The 18,656-nt window shown below is 42.8% G+C and overlaps 1 long non-coding RNA gene across 2 annotated transcripts; it reads right to left on the bottom strand.

Moving 5' to 3' along the window:
- Nucleotides 1–660: 660 nt before the first annotated feature.
- On the bottom strand, nucleotides 661–17,830 carry LOC116789141. Of its 2 annotated transcripts, XR_004357909.1 has the most exons (6): nucleotides 17,704–17,830; nucleotides 16,112–16,862; nucleotides 15,688–15,817; nucleotides 13,834–13,929; nucleotides 3,671–4,047; nucleotides 661–2,800 (listed from the first exon to the last, which is right to left on the bottom strand). It is a non-coding gene; the product is annotated as an uncharacterized LOC116789141 (long non-coding RNA). The 2 variants fall into 2 exon arrangements; XR_004357910.1 differs by lacking the exon at nucleotides 15,688–15,817 and having other exon boundaries at nucleotides 661–4,047.
- Between the last annotated feature and the right edge of the window lie 826 nt (nucleotides 17,831–18,656).

The following is an 18,656-nucleotide window of genomic DNA, read 5'->3' as shown; positions in this document are numbered from 1 at the left end:
CTCCAGTCCTTTTATATTACAGGGATTTCATTTATATGTGTTTGCTACAAGCATATGCTAACTTAGCCATATCATCATCAGGCTGGAGCTAAAGCCTGTCTCAACAGCTGTGTAATTCATTTTGGCAATGTACTTTGCCTGATCAGTGTTTGGAATAGTAGTTCCATCTGACTGCTGATCATAGTAATAATGTCTCAATTAATTCAAGTGGAAGCCTTATCTAATACCTGTTGTCTTGTCTCATCTTTATCACTTAAGTATTTGTCTTTCTTCTGCCCCACTACTGCACATTCCTCATCCCCTGTTATGGCAAAATCATGTGTCAAAGACAGACCCTAAATACTTTTTTCATACTGTGAGCAGTTTAGTTTCTCAGCTGCTTGAAGTGTGAAATCCTTCTGCCTTGCTAAATAGGGCACTTGCTATTTCTCAGAATGTATTTTTATTTACCTTTGTAAATCCAGTGTCACATATCTTAGAATTAAACCTCAACATGAGAAGGATGTTCCCTCTTTTCTTTCCTCTGTACAGAGCAACTGTGTTAGTATCAGGCCTCATTGAGCCTCACAGGTTAAACAGTCTTTTCTGCAACATGGTTACACACTTCCAACCCAAGAACAGTAAAAATAGAATTTTCATCACACAGTATATTTAGAACAATTGCTGGTTGTAATCAGATGCTTTGAACTATAATCCTTGGGTAGTTGTTTTTGTTCTTACAGTATGGCACAGTGTCCTCTGGAGTAACATCTGAAGTTGTCTGGTATGATTCTTTCCAACAGCAAGCTGCAAACTTTCATAGGTCTTGCGCAGTTGTCTCTAGTAGCAGGCAAAATAAGATGCTTAGTCTGAAGTTTTGCCCCTTCTGTAGCTATTTTAAGTCCTGTTGTTGCTGACTATATATCCAGCCTTTTGATAGCTGTGAGAGCAGTGGAAGTGAGACAGGGTTTAAATGTTGCCATCAGCAATTCTGCTAAAGGTAATGTGACTTCAAATTTGGAGATGATTTAATGGTGCAGATTTAATCTCCCATCTGAAAAGTCATAAACATTGTTAAGTCAGAAACTTACTACTTAAAATAGAAGCAAAGACCTTAAATTCACACAATTGAACTCTCCCCGTTTTTTTAATTCCCTGAACTAGACTTGATGAAATCACACCTTAATCACTTCTGGCAAGGGTCTCTTAATGACTTGTTTTTCTCAAAAAAAAAAAAAGGGGGGAGTAAGAAGGAATAGGAACTTAAGATACACCAAGGGACTGACAGCTGATGTTTCCATGAGTTCATGTAGCCAGCTGTTAATGAACAGTTATGAAGAGACACATTAGCTTTATTTAAAGCATTGACACATAGAGTTCTTTAACAAGTACTGAGAGCAGATGAAGACAGATGTACCAAGAACATTCCCAACCTTGCATGTAATCAAGAATGATTAAAGTGTATGACCTACTCTGAAATGCATAAGGTAATTTCCTGCTCCACCAAAGGCTGCTCTGGGGCTGTGGTGTTCAGTGTATTGGTTGTGAGGGGAGGGCTGTCTCAGCAGTGTGTGAGCACATGTGGAAGAGGTGCCTTTTGCAGCTTGATGCTCTGCTGCTGCTACAGGAAACAGCTGCTCAGGCTGCAAGGTCATGGCAGGAGTGTGGACAAAGTGCTAATGGTGGAAGTTTCATATAGTGGGCTGTTTCTGAGCCGCTGACAGCCATCTTTTAAATTCTGTTCACATTAAACCTCCCTGCCACAGTTGGAGCTCAATTCGTTCCCGGGAAATAGCTGTGCAGGGCCACGAGATGGCGTGCACCAGTTTCTTTTGGCTGAATTTACAGGATAAAACTCAGCAACAATGGTGGTTGGTTCCCACTCCTCCAGCAGCAACTGTAGTCAAATGGATGCCAGCTGGATGCTGAATGATGATGCTTGAGAACTGTAAAACCAATGGATCTGAAGGCAGAAAGGGGCTGAGCTTAAGCTGTTTCCAAATTCCAGTTTTGCTGAGTGTTTGCTGACTTAAGCCAAGCTAACCATGGGGCTGGGTGAAAGTTCTGAAGAAAGCAGATCTTTACAGGCAGGGACTCGTTTGACATAGTGTAATGCTGAAGGAGAGGCCTGGATAATATTTCCAAACTCTCTGTGATGTAAGTGCTGATTATCGAATTAAGTTGAAAGGGCAGGATAAGGATCAAGGATGTTGTAGGGTAGAGCTCTGTTTTCCTCAATTATGTAAGGCTTTGTCTGTACTAGTCAAATAAATGTATTCACAATCACTCCATAACATGGAGGCCTCATTGGCACTAAGTTCAGAGTTTTTGGTTCTTCATTTGGACTTAAGACACATAGAATCTGTTGCATTTTAGATTTGAATCCTGTAATGGTAGGCAAGAATCAGACTGCAAAAGTATTTCTTCATTTTTAAGTGTCTGTAGTTCATAACTAAGTCATGCTTGTAATCCTACTCTCTACATTCTTCATGATAGTCCAAGGCTTAATACATATTTGTGCAGCCCAGCACAGTGTCATGCACTGTGCTGTGCCTTCTAGTAATAACTCTAGCTAATAAATGGTAGTTTAGCTCAGGAAACAAAAATCTTCAAACTGATTTGCCTGTAACATCTGTGGTAGAAACTGGGTTTTTAGCTGCAGTGTAACAGAGAGCCAACACCTGCCATAGCACAGTTTAAAAGTGGAATATTTAAGGTGCAATACTAAGCTCAAAAAGCCCCGAAACCAAACAAACCACTTACCTCAAACAGAAAACTCCATGTAGCTCAGGTGAATCTCTAGCAGTTTGGCCCTGCAGCACTGGTGAAAGACTTAAAGGGTAGTAATCTGCCATTTTACAGAGTATCAAAGAGATTTGCAGATGGTGGCTAGAGAGCTAGTGAGCTGAGCAAGGAACAGATATATCCTTTTCCAGAAACCCCAATTCATGTTGATCCTTAGGCCGTGTGAATACATTATGTTGCCAGAGTGCAGCCAGCAATTCAGAATTTCACTTGGGTGGATGACTGGTGTTTCTTAGGACCGGTACCTGTGCAAATGATTTCAGCTGAAGTTAGTACCAGAATGCAGGGTTTGTGCTACGATGCACGTGAAACTGCATCAAGACTTTAAGAGTTCAAAGGCGACAGACCTGGCATGTGGGGACCTGCTCTGGGTGGAAAGGGTGAGGTAGGGTCCATGGTTTTGTTACTCCCCTCACAGTGGGAGAATGCAGACCCATCTCTTCACTGGCCACATGCCTGCCTCTCCACTGCCCTTCCTTGCACCTGGAAAGGCAGAATTCTGCCTTAAGAGGAGGCTGCAAACATTACTTGCACTGACAAGATGACCGTGACTCTTATCAAATAATCATGTTCTCAGCCTTGGAACTTGTGTCCTATGGGATCAAAAGTTATGTTTCATCCTTAGTTGTGCAGTGTAATACTTTTACTCTCTCTGAACTGTTTCCTGTGTTAAGTTCGCAGTTAATCCATCTTAAATGCTGCATTCCAGCATTGCTCAGCTCACCCACCAGAGAGAGCTTCAGAGACCACAGAGGTCAAGCTCACCTTGGGCAACCCCTGGCAACAGGGAAAGCCTATTCTGCCAACAAAACAACCCGTTTTAATAACAATCCTGTTGTCTGAGAGGATTGTTTGTTCTGCCAGCAAGTGGTGCATATTCACGTACTTTGTTCGAGGCCCTTGCAGGTTAGGTGAGCTGTGAAACTCCAACAGAAGCTAAAAAAATAGGAAGCATGAGTGAATTCAAGCTGCAAAGCCTGTAGTCAACATAGACTTGCTAGTTATGTAAGAAAAGCCTGCAATGGATGATTATGGTATTAGCAAAAGCAATGTAGGCCTATGGGCTTTGGTTTGATCAGGGGCACTGGATGTAATGGGTCTCACTGAGACTCGACTCGTCTGGACCTTCTCGTGTGCAGAAAGGACACAGCACTGCCCGGGCCCTGCTCCCTGGGACATCTCTTCCCAGCCCTCACAGTTCATCAGTCACATCCTCTGCTGGCAGCCTTCATGAACAAACGGTTCATCTCAGTGTTCTTGCTCCTAAATGAATGATAGACACAAATAGCAAATTGTTGGCAAACACCGCTACATTTTCACCTGCATAAGAGAAGTAGTTTCCAGTTGTTGGTACTGTACAGAGAGAGAATATAGACAATTCAGTAGCTAAGACTTAGCGGTGACCATCTTGCTACAAATCTCACTCTTATCTTTCAAGCTGACTTTCCCTGAAATTTTGTTTAGCAAGTCTTCAAAATAATATTTAAAAACAAACTGAAGATTTTAAACTTCCCATCCTAGTGTTTCTAAGTACCCTTTTTATGGGCTTGGAGCTGTGCACATGCTAGTGTTTACACAAATTAAGGAAAGAATCTGGGAACTGAAGCTAGATCAGAGGAATAGTGCAACTTCTTCAAGAAACATTAGAACTTGTAAAAAGAAGTTGCAATTTTTACAAATAAAAGCTTGGTATTAACAGTTACTAGGCATCAGTCAAGTTTTATCAGCTATGATGCTAAAAGAACTGTAAGAAAAAATATGAGAAGCTATTTCACAATACTGTTTATTCCCTCAGGTAAATATGTGTTCACATGAAACAGAACAAGCATGGTCCCAGGCAGTGACACTGCTTCACTAAGGCTCAGAAGTCTGACAATAGGATACGTTTTTGTTACATATAACAGTGCTTTGGTAAAATCCTTTAAGAGAGCAACCACAACTTCTAAGAAAATAGAAACCAACTGGAAATCTGTATATTGCCAAATAACATGCTGGGCACTGGAAATAAATGACTTTGTGAAAAAGCTGCCTTTTTTCCAAGGTTACATTTTTATTTGAAACAGATTTCTTACTCATTTTACCAGTAACACCTATTCAGAGAGAAGACAAAAAAACCCCACAACCCCAAACCACACTTGCTCTCTGGGCACTAACTGTTTAATAATGAAAAGGAACTTACTGTTCCTAACCCAGTTCTTGGCCATTTTCATTCCTAACTACAAAAAAAGTAACAAAAATAATGTACTTATGGATTGCATTGTGCTTCTGAATATTTTTAGCCTAAAAGTACACATCATAAAGGGATAGGAAGACTGACAAATTCAGGGTGAAATATTAAGAACTTTGAGGAAGTGAACCAAATATTTTTCAAATGTTCCTTGGAAACTGCCACACGTCACTCATACGGAAGCATGCTCGTGCATCCTTACCTGCAGATGCCCACTGCTGGAGTTCATTAATAGTCTGCTCCCCAGTCTCTCATCAATTTTCAGAAGTGCTTGCATCAGCCTTTACTCCTGTCCTTGCAATGCCTACCTGTCAGCCTACAGACTTCTGCCTCTAAAAACTCAACACCATCCCTCAACAAGTACATTACCAGCTCCAGATCTAAAGGACTTGCTGCCTTGGTGGTTGCTGCCATAACTGGCGCTACAGAGGTAGTATTTCAAGATAAGGCCTGAAGGCATCTCAGATTCTTGCCCACTATATCATCTTCATCCCTTTTTTCTCTCTTCACCTTACTCTCCCTGTCATTTGTAGATGGGGCCTTGCAGTATGATTCAGAAAGGCTAGAAAGGGTTGCTAAAAACACAGGGAGATTTCTTGTGGTGTATAGGAAGAGAGATGCTGAAAGAGAGCTGTTTAAAGGACAGAAGCCAGATGGCTTTCTTCTTACTAATCACTGCATTTGGCACTCTGCTTGGCTATTCCACAGAGCAGAGGGGTCCTACTGTCACCTCTTGCCTAGGATTCCTCATTTGCCATCCTCACGTGATGAGTGCTCGTGCTTTTTGAACTACTTCTGCTCTGACTTTCCAAGAAAGGAGAGCAAGTCACCACCCACATGCACTACCTCGAATGCTCTGCACAGCCTGGTCACCCTGCCCTTCAGCCGCAGCCGGTGCTCACCTCAGAGCCCTGCAGCTCCTGTAGAACATGAGGGCTGGCTGCAGAGAGGATCAGGAGTCAGCCAGTGGGAGACACTGCCCCAGGCCTGACACCTGAGATACCACATCCTGTCACTGTGAAGGTGCAGCAGCAGTTTTCGAGAGGCAGGTTAGCAATGAGCAGCTTGCTTGTGCTCACACCATTTGCATGCTGGAGGAGAGGTACCACACTCTCCTCAAGGAAATTCTTCAAAAGTATTAATAGAAAACTGTTGTTATTGCATACGGGGCTGAATTTGAACAACCTCTACAGCTGATTGCGATGCTGAGAGCAGCTCATGAGCACAGTGCAGTTTCAAGTGCAAGGTCTTTCCTTCTAGCCCCATGTGCTGTGCAAGCAGAATACTGGCTGTTTAAACAGAAGGTGCACTTCACTAGAGGAGGGTGCTTGATGAGTCCTCTACATTACTCCTTATAAAGACTAGAAATGTACTTTCTGAAAGAAAGATAGTATTTAAATTGATTAGGCAAATAATAAATAATGCCCCCAGCCTCCTGCCTGCTAGCAGTCTCTGAGTGCTGGGCATATGGCACCTTTCCAGACCACATGGCAGCCAATGAGGCAGAGCTGGTGATTATTATTTTACCCACCTTTCGCAGGAAATAAAACATCTGTTTAATCCTGACAGTGGGACTCCTCAGCAGTTAAGCTAAGATGGTTAAAAACGAATATAATTGAAAAATATGTTTCAAGCAGTAGAAAGCAGTGGTAAGACTTCTCAAATTTGATAAGACTTCAGTCACTGATAGTTTGAGAGTCATGGGATTTTTTTATGGCTGTAGCCAGTCAGGACTTCTGTTTCACAGCTCAGGCAGAAAGAAATCCTCCTTTTCCAAAAGAGCACCTTTTCAGCTGGGCTCAAGGGACAAGTGGCTGTGTCTCTGGACTGTTCACAAGTGGAGCGGCTCTACTTGCTGCTGCTCTCAGCTCTGGTTACCAGTGGTGTTTCTCATTGCTGTTCAACAACAAGGCAGCGTTAAGAGCTTGAACACTTGGACTATTACTGTGAAAAAGCAACAAGAGCAGACACGCCATTCTGTGAAATATGTAAGCAGATGAAGATATTTTTTGGGGTGCAGAACAACTTCTAAAACTATCTGTTCAGCTGGAAAGTTAAACCCAATATTATTGACTATGAATGAGTAGCCAGAGGGCTGACTGAACAGCTCAGCTAGGCAGTAGTGAATGGGAAGGACAGCTGCAAATCTCACCTTATGGAACAGCAACAGGGCTCTAAGTGGTCAAGAGAGGTAGCCTCCAAAAGAGTGAAGGGTGTTTACAGAGGGTGATATAGTCCAGTGAAATTATTTAAAGGGAATTTGAGACCAAATACTTATAATAATTCCTCTGTCTCAGATTAATCTGCATAGCAGTCTTAGCAGGAAAGTGTTCAAATCCCATTCCAGAAAAGGACAAAACAAAGTCTTGGGTTTAGCAATCCAAAGAATAAGCCTGTACTGAATTACTGGAATAAGATGAAAAACATTTGCTGTTTTGTGGGATTCATCTCACTCTATCCTCTTCATATCCAGCAGAGCTTGCTCACAGACACTGTAATGCTCCTCTTTGAACTGGCTTGGCTCAGTGGGTGGACAGGCATTTGGTTAGTGGTGGTCACGTTGGAGGGTGGAGGGTTTGGAGAATCTTTACAGGCAGTCATTGAGAACAGATTCCAGCTGGCTGCAAGCACTTCCACTAGGATGTGATGCACAGCAAAGTCTTCAGTGAATGATGCTTCTGAGCACTCTTGTGAGCCAATAAGTACAAACACCCTGGCATGCATGGCAGCACTGAAATGTACAGTCATAGTCATTACTGTGCCACCTCTCAGGAAACAGCTGATTTTGCTGCCATTTGCGGCAACAGATGTAGAATAAAACCTCCAAAAAGTTGTATCTATTTAAGGCATAATAAAAAGGAGCCTGAGTCCAACCAAAGACACAACTGAAAAGCAAAAATGGGACTTTGGTGACTTGACTTTGCCTATTGCACTTCTTTACTGGCTTTGACTAGGTCAAAGAAAGTGTCCAGCCCCTGCAGCTACAGGTAGCTGTTGTCCTCTGCTCAGCAATATAATCAGCTATTGGCACAGAGCTGTAACAGAGGCTGCTGCTCTGGTTATGGGCTCAGAGCTGCTTAAGTTGGGCAAGATCATTACCATCTCCCACCCAGACCTGCCCACCATAAAATGTCACCTTGAGTTCCTATGGAAGCTTCACATTCCTGGATGAGTTGGAGCATATTCTTGAGAAAGAATTCAAACTTTAGTTGATAATGGTGGATTATATACCTACAACTATTAAAACTCTTACAGTGTTTTGTTTCCCTCACTGGAAAGGGTGGACTTTTCTTCCCCATTATAGTCTTTGTAATATTGTGTGCATTTTTTCAAGGGGACACTGCAAAAAGAGTGCCTTGCTTGAGTGTTGGTTACATGCTCACAGGTGTCTTTGCTGTCAGTTATTGATGCTATCAAGAAAGCAGCATCCCTTAAAAGGCTTCCAACTGAATTTTAGCTCCAGGCCACATACTTTCTCTCTGCAGGGTATCTTTTACCCTCTAATCTCACTGGAACAAGAAGGCTTTAAAACTAGGAAAAAATGAATGAGGAAATCAGCGATACGAATCATACACCAAATGAAGATAACTCCCTCTGCCTCATTAGCACTGTTTAATTATGCTTGGATTCAAATTCTAAATATAGTTCATACGAATTCACAAACAGTGAATTCCACTGTTGCAATCCACTGTTGCTTCCACTGTTGCAATCCTCTCCGCATCTAATACTTCTCTCTCCTATAAGATCAACAGTTTTAAGGACCTGTCTGCTTGAGTTTCACATGTTGACACTTCACCCCTTGTAAGTGAAAAATGTTGGTTAAGCAATGGCTTATGTTTGATATTTGCATTGCTGTGAGAGTCCAGAGGTCCCAGCTCACTTTTCAGCTTCCTGTGCTGAGTCTGTGTCAACATGTGGAGGGAGTCCCTGACACAGATTCCTATACTCTTAACATGCCAGAGGCAGTATATTTTCAATATGCTCTTGTCACAACCCATCGATACTGGGCATGATGTTCGTTATAAATTCTCATCAGGCTGAACAAAGGCACCAGACCATGTATCAGGAACTCTTATACTTTTATTGTACAGTTTCCATAACTCCAGCAACCAGCCCCCTGTTTAGACTAAAAAGGTGTTGGCTAACAAGAACTTAAATTCTTACAATTCACTTCCACAAAAGATAATGGCTAACAAGCCCTCAATTTCGTACAGTACACTTCAATAAGTTCTCAACTCCCACAACAAACTCCTCAAAGGTGCTGGCTCACAAGTTGCAACACACAATCCAAGTGCTGACACACAAGGCACAACACACCATTACACGAAGGTGCTGACTCACAGGCCACAACATACCATTTCTCAAAGGTGCTGGCTAACAAGCCACAACACACCTCTACAAGGTCCCCACTCCCACAATAAATTCCAGTATGGAGTATAGAGTAGAATATGATAGCTGAGCTTTGCCCTAGCAAAACAATAGAAGAAAACAAAGAATAGCATCAGTCCTTAGGTCCTTTGCTGGTCCTGCCTCATGGATGTTCCAGAGCTCAGACAAACAATGAGAGTGAAAGAGAAAGAGAGGAAAAAGAGAGAGGGAAGAGGTCCTTTTATAGCTGACCTGGTGCACGCCTCTTATGTAAACTAGATTTTCTGTGCCCTTTTTTTTTCATGCATGCCCACCCATCCCTTCTCCAGGAAGGGAGCTAAGGGAACACTGAACACGAGTCTCAAAGTGGAGCAGGAAGTTGTCTCAGAACAGCTCTGCCCCTCCTCCACAGGATCCTCTCCTCTGATCACCTTCCCTGTAGCAATGCTCAGAATCTTTGAGACAAAACATGCTTAGGTTAGTCCTCTGCACTTGTATGGCTGTATTAATGTGTGCATGTGTCTGTCTGACTCTCTCTCTTTCTTTAAATGCAAACCACCAAAGTTAGCAGGAATTTGGGTCTTATCTCCCCAGTCTTGGTCAAGCATTTGACCTAATCCACCCCTCTTTGGGATAAACTTTTATGTCTTTACTAATCCACCCTCTTTGGGATAAACTTTTATGTTTACTACTACAAATCTGGTAGCAAATATTATTTCTAACTCAGTCCAGTTACTAGTAAATTTCAGCAGGATTCTAGAAAGCCACCCTAAATCTGTGTCTTCTACCAAGGGGTTCAGCTGAGAAAGAGAAAAGACCCACTCCTTTCTCCTGGAGAAAATGCCTCCAGAGCCAGTTCTCTGCCCACTGAAAGAAAAGTCTACTCTTAGGCCATGTACAGTGCACCTGTCCAAAAGAGCAATGAGGATGTCTCTTCAGTTTGACAAAGGTGGGGTTTAAACAAGCACTTCTGCACCAGACAATTCTAAAAGGAAGGAACGGGGTAGGAAAGAAGAAAATACCTCTTTCCCTTCTAAGTCTGATTAAAAATTCAGTGTTAAGAAGCCACATCTGAAAAGGCAAAGATTTGAAAACATCATCAGCATTTCTAAAAGCACAGTGAGTGCAAACATGCTGCCTAGAATGGCCTGTCTTCGCTAATCCTTTAACAGTGGTTTTGTTTGACTCAGAAATACTATTAATTAATCTAACCACACATAAGGATTATTGATTGAGTGAGAATTTTACTGCTCTCAAAATTAAAGTTTATTTCACTTATGAAAGCATTTTACACTTGCATCCTGGGTTGGTATGTATCTGCCAAGAACAGATGTAATTGCTTAGTCACAGTGTGCAAAGGCATCCGATGCTCAGTGTCGCCTTAGCTTTGGGTGTCCAAAGGATAATGAACATAGATGCAGTACTAGATATGAGCTTCAGATGCTTGAATTCATGCAGGATGTAGAGCAACTACACTTTAGTAACCGTGGGATATGGGATAATTAGAATACCAGGTTCTTCCTACATTAGTTTAGTCAGGGAACGCTTAAAAAAGATGGTGGGTTTTTGTAACTCCTACTCCCTGGAGATAATTATGCAGAAATGGCACTGAGGGCTTATATGCTGGTAGCACCCAGAATTCCATGGTGGCTGCTGTGATTGTTACTGTTTCTTTTTGGTTCTGTGCAATCCCTCATCGGACAGCGTAGCCCAGCATGGCCCGTGTGCTACGTCTCTCATATGCTAAAAAGGCATTTGCTTGGTCAAGCATTTGTGTGATAGCACAGAAGCAACACTAAACTAACCAGCTACCTGAGGGCCCTGTGGAAAGTGGTGCTGACTTGCAGAGGGATGTTTCCTATATCTCCTACTAGTGGCTTTGCCTGCTGCTGCACAACATCTGTGCTGTTCGTTGTCTGTCAGGTGAGAGATAATCTCTCCTCACCCCTTTGCCCCATGACTGATTTCAGTCCATGAATGAAGTTAGCATACCATCCGCAAGGGTAAGATTAATAGCTGTTGTGTGAAGGAATGCTCTTTGTTCCAAGCCCTGCCTGAAAAGTTTTCTCCCTGTCAGTCTGAGCAGAGACCCAGAGACAACCTTGAAAGCAGACCCTAATCTCTGGCAGTTTAGAGGGGTGTAATGCAAACATGAAAGAACATAACTGCTGGATACAACTAATTGCTTTAATGAGAACATGCCCTTGGGGTTTATGACAAACAAATTCCAGTTGCTTTATTGCATTGTGTCTGAATTTCCCCTGTCGTTTCAGTTGGATACAGCACACTGTTGGATCATGCCTGGAGAAGGAAGTTGTTTGTGAATGTCTGGCAAGATGTCTACACAATGAAAATTTGAGAACACTGGTAGGGTAGCCAGCCAACTGTCCCCATTAGGAGAGATGTTCCTCCTGAGGGAAAGCCAGTGAGCCAGAGTCCAGCTGTGAGGATAAGTCTGCCTCTGGGGAAGGACAGGCAGGCAGCAGAGCAACCTGAGCTGAAAGGGAAGACCTGTCCTGCACCAAGCTAAGATGCTGCCATTTCCAGAAGAGTCTCTCCCCTTGCTCGCTACGCCCACTGGTGCTCACACCAGCACTTCCCAGCACGGGTGCCTGCACCCCTGTGACTGCCTGGGGCCTCAGGTCAGCTTCTGCTCCTGGCTGAGAGGTAACCCAGCCAAAAACAGGGCTGCATTTTCACCCAGGTCCACCAGATGATGAGACCTAGCACACAGTTAGTGCTCCTTGGTCTGGAGGCAAGGGAGGCTGTGGGTGCAAAGGGCTCAGAGGTGAGCCCTGGGTTTGCTCACACTGACTGAAAAACCCCTATCTCCAGCTAGGAATGTTAAACTGAACCAAGACCAAGAGCACCATAATTCTCCCACCATCTGTGACTTTAGTCCAGCAGCCATAAAATAGCATTTTTCCATCCAGACACACAAATTGTCTCAAACCAATACACTTTGTTACACACTATTCCTCCTGTTTTACATAAGCTATAAGAGAAACATGTTTTCCTTAGCATTTGTTGAGTCAATAGACAAGTACAGCCCAATGCTTCTGAATTCCAATTCCCCATGCCAATTTCTAGGAAAATTAGAGTCTTTAGTATTTAAATCCTCTGCCTGCTGAGGCAGAGGCAGAGGAGCCTTCATCCAATATCCCAAAGGGATGAGCAGTCTTGACCGCTCAGTTACAGCATCTGCGGCTCTGATACTGCCATGGCCACGCTCTGTGTCATGCCAGCGTGAGGTGCAGACAGGTAAAGCAGGTGTTTAGCAGTCTCAGTAGAGCACCCTGCTTTGCCATCTAGTGGGCACTGGGAAACCGGGTGCCTCCTTCCCTGGGCTGCTGGCAGTGTGTCTGATGCAGATCTCCAGTGGTAAGCTGAGTTTTGATACACTTCCCTGATTTTAGCTGGAGGCTAATTTATAAGCACCAAAGTTGTGATGATTCAGGCACCACTACTTCTCCCCTTGTGCCCTGGGTTTGGTTTCTGTATGTCCAAATATGAAACACAACATAAAACTATGCCACTGGCCATTACAGCAATTCACCTTCTATCCTCCCAGTGCAGAGTGGCAGAGTCTGAAAATGTTCTGGACACAATGCAAGTTATCTAAATGAACACAGCTGAAGTGTCATTTCAGTCACACCATCTGTCTGGAGCCTTGCCCACCTGATTCCTGGTTGCTTTTCCCCATTTTCAAATAGGAATGGTTCATATTGGCTTTTCTTCATGATCTCTGTGCCCCATTTGTGTTGCTTCTTAGCACAAAACCAGTAAAATCCTTTGCAACCTAAGTAATGCTTTGCGAAACCAGAAGGGAGAAAAACACGACCTGCCTCACTCAGAACATAAAAAAAAAAAAAAAAGAGGCCTTCACATCGCTGCCTGATGTTAACAGAACACATCAAAGCATGCCCCAAAATAGAAAAGCTCAATGTAATTCAGCTGAATTCTTCTCAGTGGTCTCCAAGATAAGGAGAAAAAAACAGTCTTTTTACCATTAGGATCATGCTTTGCTTAATGTACTACCTACATATTAAGATTTTCATTTTACCAATATATTAAAGTATAAGTGGAAAAGGACGAGGGTCATTAAAAACATAGGAACTCTGACAGATGATAAAGGATGACAGAGGAGTAACTCTATTTTATCCATACAGGGTTTGTTAAGTGGGTGATAGGACAATAACCTTTATGATATGCTAATTTGTTAGACTGGAACATGTTTGGGCTCAATCATAAAACTGTCCTGACATCTGACACCTCTAAGACAACAATTTATGAGATCAGCTCAGCACCTGATACAACCTTACATAATTCTACAAGCAACATTCTGTGATCTTATACAAATGTATGTGAATTGACATTTACCAATGGAACAAGATGCTCCAAATTCACTGTGGGCAAGAGCTCATGTGTAGTTTGCCAACTAATATGTTACTTACCTGGCTTTGCAACAGAAGGACATGCAGGGAAGGTATTCCAGTGCTCAAATCACTGATGAGAGCTCTGCCAGCTGCCAATGAGCCACAGCTGCAAGCCTGAAACAAACCATTTGTGCAGTGGTTAGGGTGATTACTTCTGTCATGAAGAAAGTTTTACATCATGCAAATGTACAAAGCTGTGCAATAACTCTTCATGTGGCTGTTTAGAGGGACAAATCCAGAAGAATGAAAGAAGCTGCACCATCTCACTAAGTCAACCCCATGTATGCGACCATTTGGCAGGTCCTGTTCCTCTGCTGTGCTCAGCCCAAGGGCAGAGGGGGTCGACAGCAGAATTCTGGGAGCATGGGGGACGTTTTACTTCTTTGAGTCCTTTAAATCCTTGCGAGTTCCATTGGTTTGGTGGAAACCTCTGTTTTACCAATGAAGGCAAGTGAAGATCTACTGGATCTGCTCACACATGCACAAAGCGATGTAGTTCTTGGTGTTCTGTCCTGCAAAGCTTTCATCAATGCTAATGGGGTCAGTTCCCTTTTCTAGCTTTCCTTCCAGGCCTGCTAAAGTCAAGAGTGTCCCAAAAAGTTAAGCCACAAAACACAAGAAACAATCTCTCCTGTCTTCGTCTTGCATTTTGAGAACTCTTTTCTGGAAGCATTAATAGGATAGAGGTCATGATGCAAAATACATTCCTGTGTATTCAAATAGTGTTTCTCAAGGCGCTGCACGCATCACCCCACTATTGCACTGATTCTTACAGGAATCTTTGCTATCTATCCAATTGTTAAGCACTGCACATTTTAGGAATGCATTTTCCGTGCATCACATACTGTGGCTGCATGGTGACATACTGGAGCACTCCTGGGCACGGTCCCAGCCTAGCTGTCCTAGAAGCTGCAGGGCCAGTGTCTGAGAGATAAAAGATACGTATTTAAGTAACACAGGGTCTCTTTCTCTACAAGCCCCAGTTCCAGTTATTCCATTGCAGTGAAAGGTGTGCAGAAACTGTATAAATTTAGGTTAAAAGTCATTTGGGCAACGGAAGACACATATTGCCAGATTTTACCTAGCAGTGCTACACTGTGAAATACAATCTTTGCATGTGTTATATAAAGGCCATTGACTTGTAGATGTGTGTGGCACTTTTATCCCTTCAAATAGAATCATAAAAAAACCTATGCTTGTACATACAGCCAATGTATTTAACATAATACATGGTCTTTCATAAAGTTGCATACCATTGATATTTTAAGGTATTATAGTTCTCTAGTAGTGAACAATATTTAGAAAAAGCTGGTTTGAGAGTGCACAAAGCCTCAATCTGTCCGGAATTATAAATATTTCAGTATTTCAGCATCAAAAATAAACTAGGATATTGATTCAGCAAGGTACTGACAGGCACTTCTAACTGCTGAAGCACTGGATAGTGCTTATGCCTCTTTGAGCTGTAGCTGCTGCTCCCAGACCTTACTGAAGACAGAGACTCTGCTAAGGACTGTCCTTCGAGTCTTGGAGACGACAACTGCACAACTCCCCCATACATCAATACTAAAAATAACAGGAAGCCAGAACCCCAGGCCAACTGCAAAGCTGATTCAAACCCTGCACATGGGTAAACAGGTTTCCCAAGAGTAACAGCAAACACAAGGGTGATGGCCAGAGACTGCTTGTTTTTAACACTGGGAGTACAACAGCCCAACAACAGCAATAATAGCGGAACAGGGGCTTGGAGACGAAGCTATGGCATTGTGTTCCCGGAAAACACTTTTTCATTGGTTTGGAGAGTTCTGCTTCACTAAATACTATGGCATAGCTTCCATACAAGAGCAAGTAAAACACTTCACTTTGCTAGCTGACCTGCTGGTCTGATGGCAGCACATCCTCTGAGGATATACGAAATGTGGTTTTGGATCTCCTTCACTCTTCAAAGACAAAGTCCCTGTGCATGCTTCTGCAGAGCAGAAGATATTCACATATCTGCACAATTCTGAAATTCAAACATCACGTAATTTCTTAATGATATCTGATTAGCTCTCAAGACACTAGATACAAAATAAGATTTCTAAGGAAAGCATTCTTCCTTGATTTATGCACAGAATTTTACTGGCTTGGGAAACATAGCACAATGAAAAGATAGCAAGGTGACTTGATTACTTAGAAAAAACTAATTTCTCCAACAGCAAGTTTCCCTATCATTAGACTCCTTTCACCAATCTGTGGTCACGAAGACATGAAACTGTTGGATTATTCAAAACTTCTCTGAAAATATTTGCAGTCTTACCTTTCCTACAAATACAACACAGTCCTCAACTCTACAGTCCATGGTTCCCTGGAGCTGGGTATGCTCCAGGCCTCAGGAGGGTAGTCACACCCAGAAGCCCATGGCAGGATCACGCTGGGATGCCCTGGTGCCAGTGATGTGTTGGTAGAGCGACACGTTGGGCTGGCTGGCACACCGAGTGTGGGGCTGTGCACGGGAAATGGTTAGTCCATGCTGCCCAACACTCCTTGCCAATGAAACCAGAGTCCTCTCTCTGACTGTAGATGGCATGTAAAAAAAAGTATTTTTAAACATCAATTGCAACATGGAAGTGTTTTAGAAAGCATCAGGAAACTCTAAACACAGTTCCTCTAAATTTTGAGGCTGTCCCTGTCCTGACACTCTGCCCAGGCCTTCTCCCCACCCCCAGGTCAGGCTCTCCAGTCAACCTTCCCAATGCAATGTCCCACTTTTGGAACAGAGCAGAAAGTCCTCAGTGCTTTTTGAAGAAAAATAAATGACCCAAAGACACTTCTCACCTCCTGGGAGGCTCCTTCCCTCACTGTCTCACTGTGCTACACAACACAGCAGCAGGGGCACCGCTGACCTGCCCAGCTTGGGCCCAGTTGTGCTGTGGCTCTTCTGCACCAACAGCAGCAGCTCCAGCCCCAGTAAAGTTGAAATCCAGAGCAAGGTTGAAGCAGCAGCGCTGTCGGGGACCTACATCCCCTCCCCAGGCTGGATGTGTCATGTTCCTGCTTGGCTGCGAGAGCTGTGGGATAGGGAAGAAAGACCCAGTCAGGTTGGTGGCCCCCCTTTCTGCCTTCAGAGAAAAATGCCTGGTTTTCTCACATTTGGGGAGACATCAGAGCTGGAGCAGGAGCACTCAGGTTGCTTCAAATTCCAGGACATGCTTTCCTTTCCAGGGTTGCTGATTTTAAAACACGCAGTCACCTGCTTGGGCTGCCATGGGGGTCCCAGCAGCACGGAGCTCCACTTGCGTGGTCCCAGGCGTGGTCAGCAGTGCCTGGGCAAGCACACAGCTGCCATGATGCTCTTCCTGACTACTTGTGAGCACTAAAAGCATTTTTCAGAAAATTAAAATATTAACCACCCTCCACGGAACTGGTACCTATCAACTGGTGTAGACCAAGTTCCAAGTGAATAGTGCTCCACAGTGAAATCTGAACAAATTCAGTGCTAATATAAGTAAAATAAAATAGTGCCAAAACACGGTTGCTTTCCAGGCACAAGCCAACCAACATTAACTCTGGCTGCAAGGACCTGTAGCATTACAATCAGTTACAAGTGCAGAATTTCTCTCACAGTCACCCGTTTCATATGTAAAAGGGTTTTTCTTAATTATACGGCAATGCAATATTTTACAGTCTTCCATTAAATGCAGACATTTAAAGTATTCATGAATTTAAAATAAAGGAAGCTTTTTACTTCCAAGATTCATTAAAAACTGCGTGATGAAGTTCAACTTAGTTTCTTCTGTCTACCTGCCGTTAAATCAGGAGAAAGCTTAGGAAACCTAGTGATGGATGATACACAGTGAAATCAGTAAAATGAGAGTAAAATAGAGACTGAACAGCTGATACATGAATTACCTAGAAGTGATCCAGAACTCCTCCTAGATCCAGAACTCAGGCTCCTAGACTCAGCCTCAAGGGTACTTCTATCCCAAGCACAAATTGCTGAATGGCAGTCACCAAACACACCAACTCAGACATCTTCCTGTGACCACAGAATGACTACATGTGGGGATACAAAATTTTCATTAACAGTACTGCAAGATGTTAAAACAAACATAACTGTGCGTATTGGGAGGTAAAACATCAAACTTTGATTCAAAAGAGGAGATGGTGACTCTTTTTTATCTGTAGGAAGCTTTTTCTAAAGTGGGTGTTAGGTTTCAGAAACATGCACTTGTAAAGCTGAAGCAAATGTCATGTACTTTGCCACAACAGCCTATTCCCAGATCCTAACCACAGGAAAAGCAAGTCTGTATATAAACCTTCATAGTTTTAGGTAGCTGTAAAATTCTCAGTTATTTAAGTAGTTCTCTGATACATTGCCTAACTTACCTTTTCCAAGGGTAACCATACCACATTCCAGAGAAATAAAAATAGTCACACAATTGTACATATTTTCCTCAGGCAAAACAGTTGATTTAAATTCTGTTAGTGACACGTGCAGAATAAGATGGAATGAAATCTAATGTGAGCTTACAGTTATAGCATTCTCCTCACACTCTGCACTCTGTCTCGTGCCATAGAGAGTGAAAAGGATGTAGTGCCAGTTCTCTATTTGAGCCTAATTTTCTAGTCATTCTATAAACTAATTTTATTCCACAGCTTAAGAATTAAAGAAGGATCACTGACATACTTAAGAGTTATTTCTGTGAGATCTATTCAGTGAAATGAAGTTTCATTATACAACAGATGTTTTAAGTTTCATGGAATCCTCCCCTTTCACCTCCAAACGTTACTTAATTATTGTATTATTGGTCTTTTGTTTGTAATTACAAAGAGTGTGCTTTAAATAATTAAGTGCAGCTCAG

The sequence above is a fragment of the Chiroxiphia lanceolata genome, chromosome 7 (assembly GCF_009829145.1).
Source record: "Chiroxiphia lanceolata isolate bChiLan1 chromosome 7, bChiLan1.pri, whole genome shotgun sequence".
NCBI lineage: Eukaryota > Metazoa > Chordata > Aves > Passeriformes > Pipridae > Chiroxiphia > Chiroxiphia lanceolata.
Note: the sequence above shows the minus strand (reverse complement) of the source record. Positions and strands in the feature narration are given on the sequence as shown.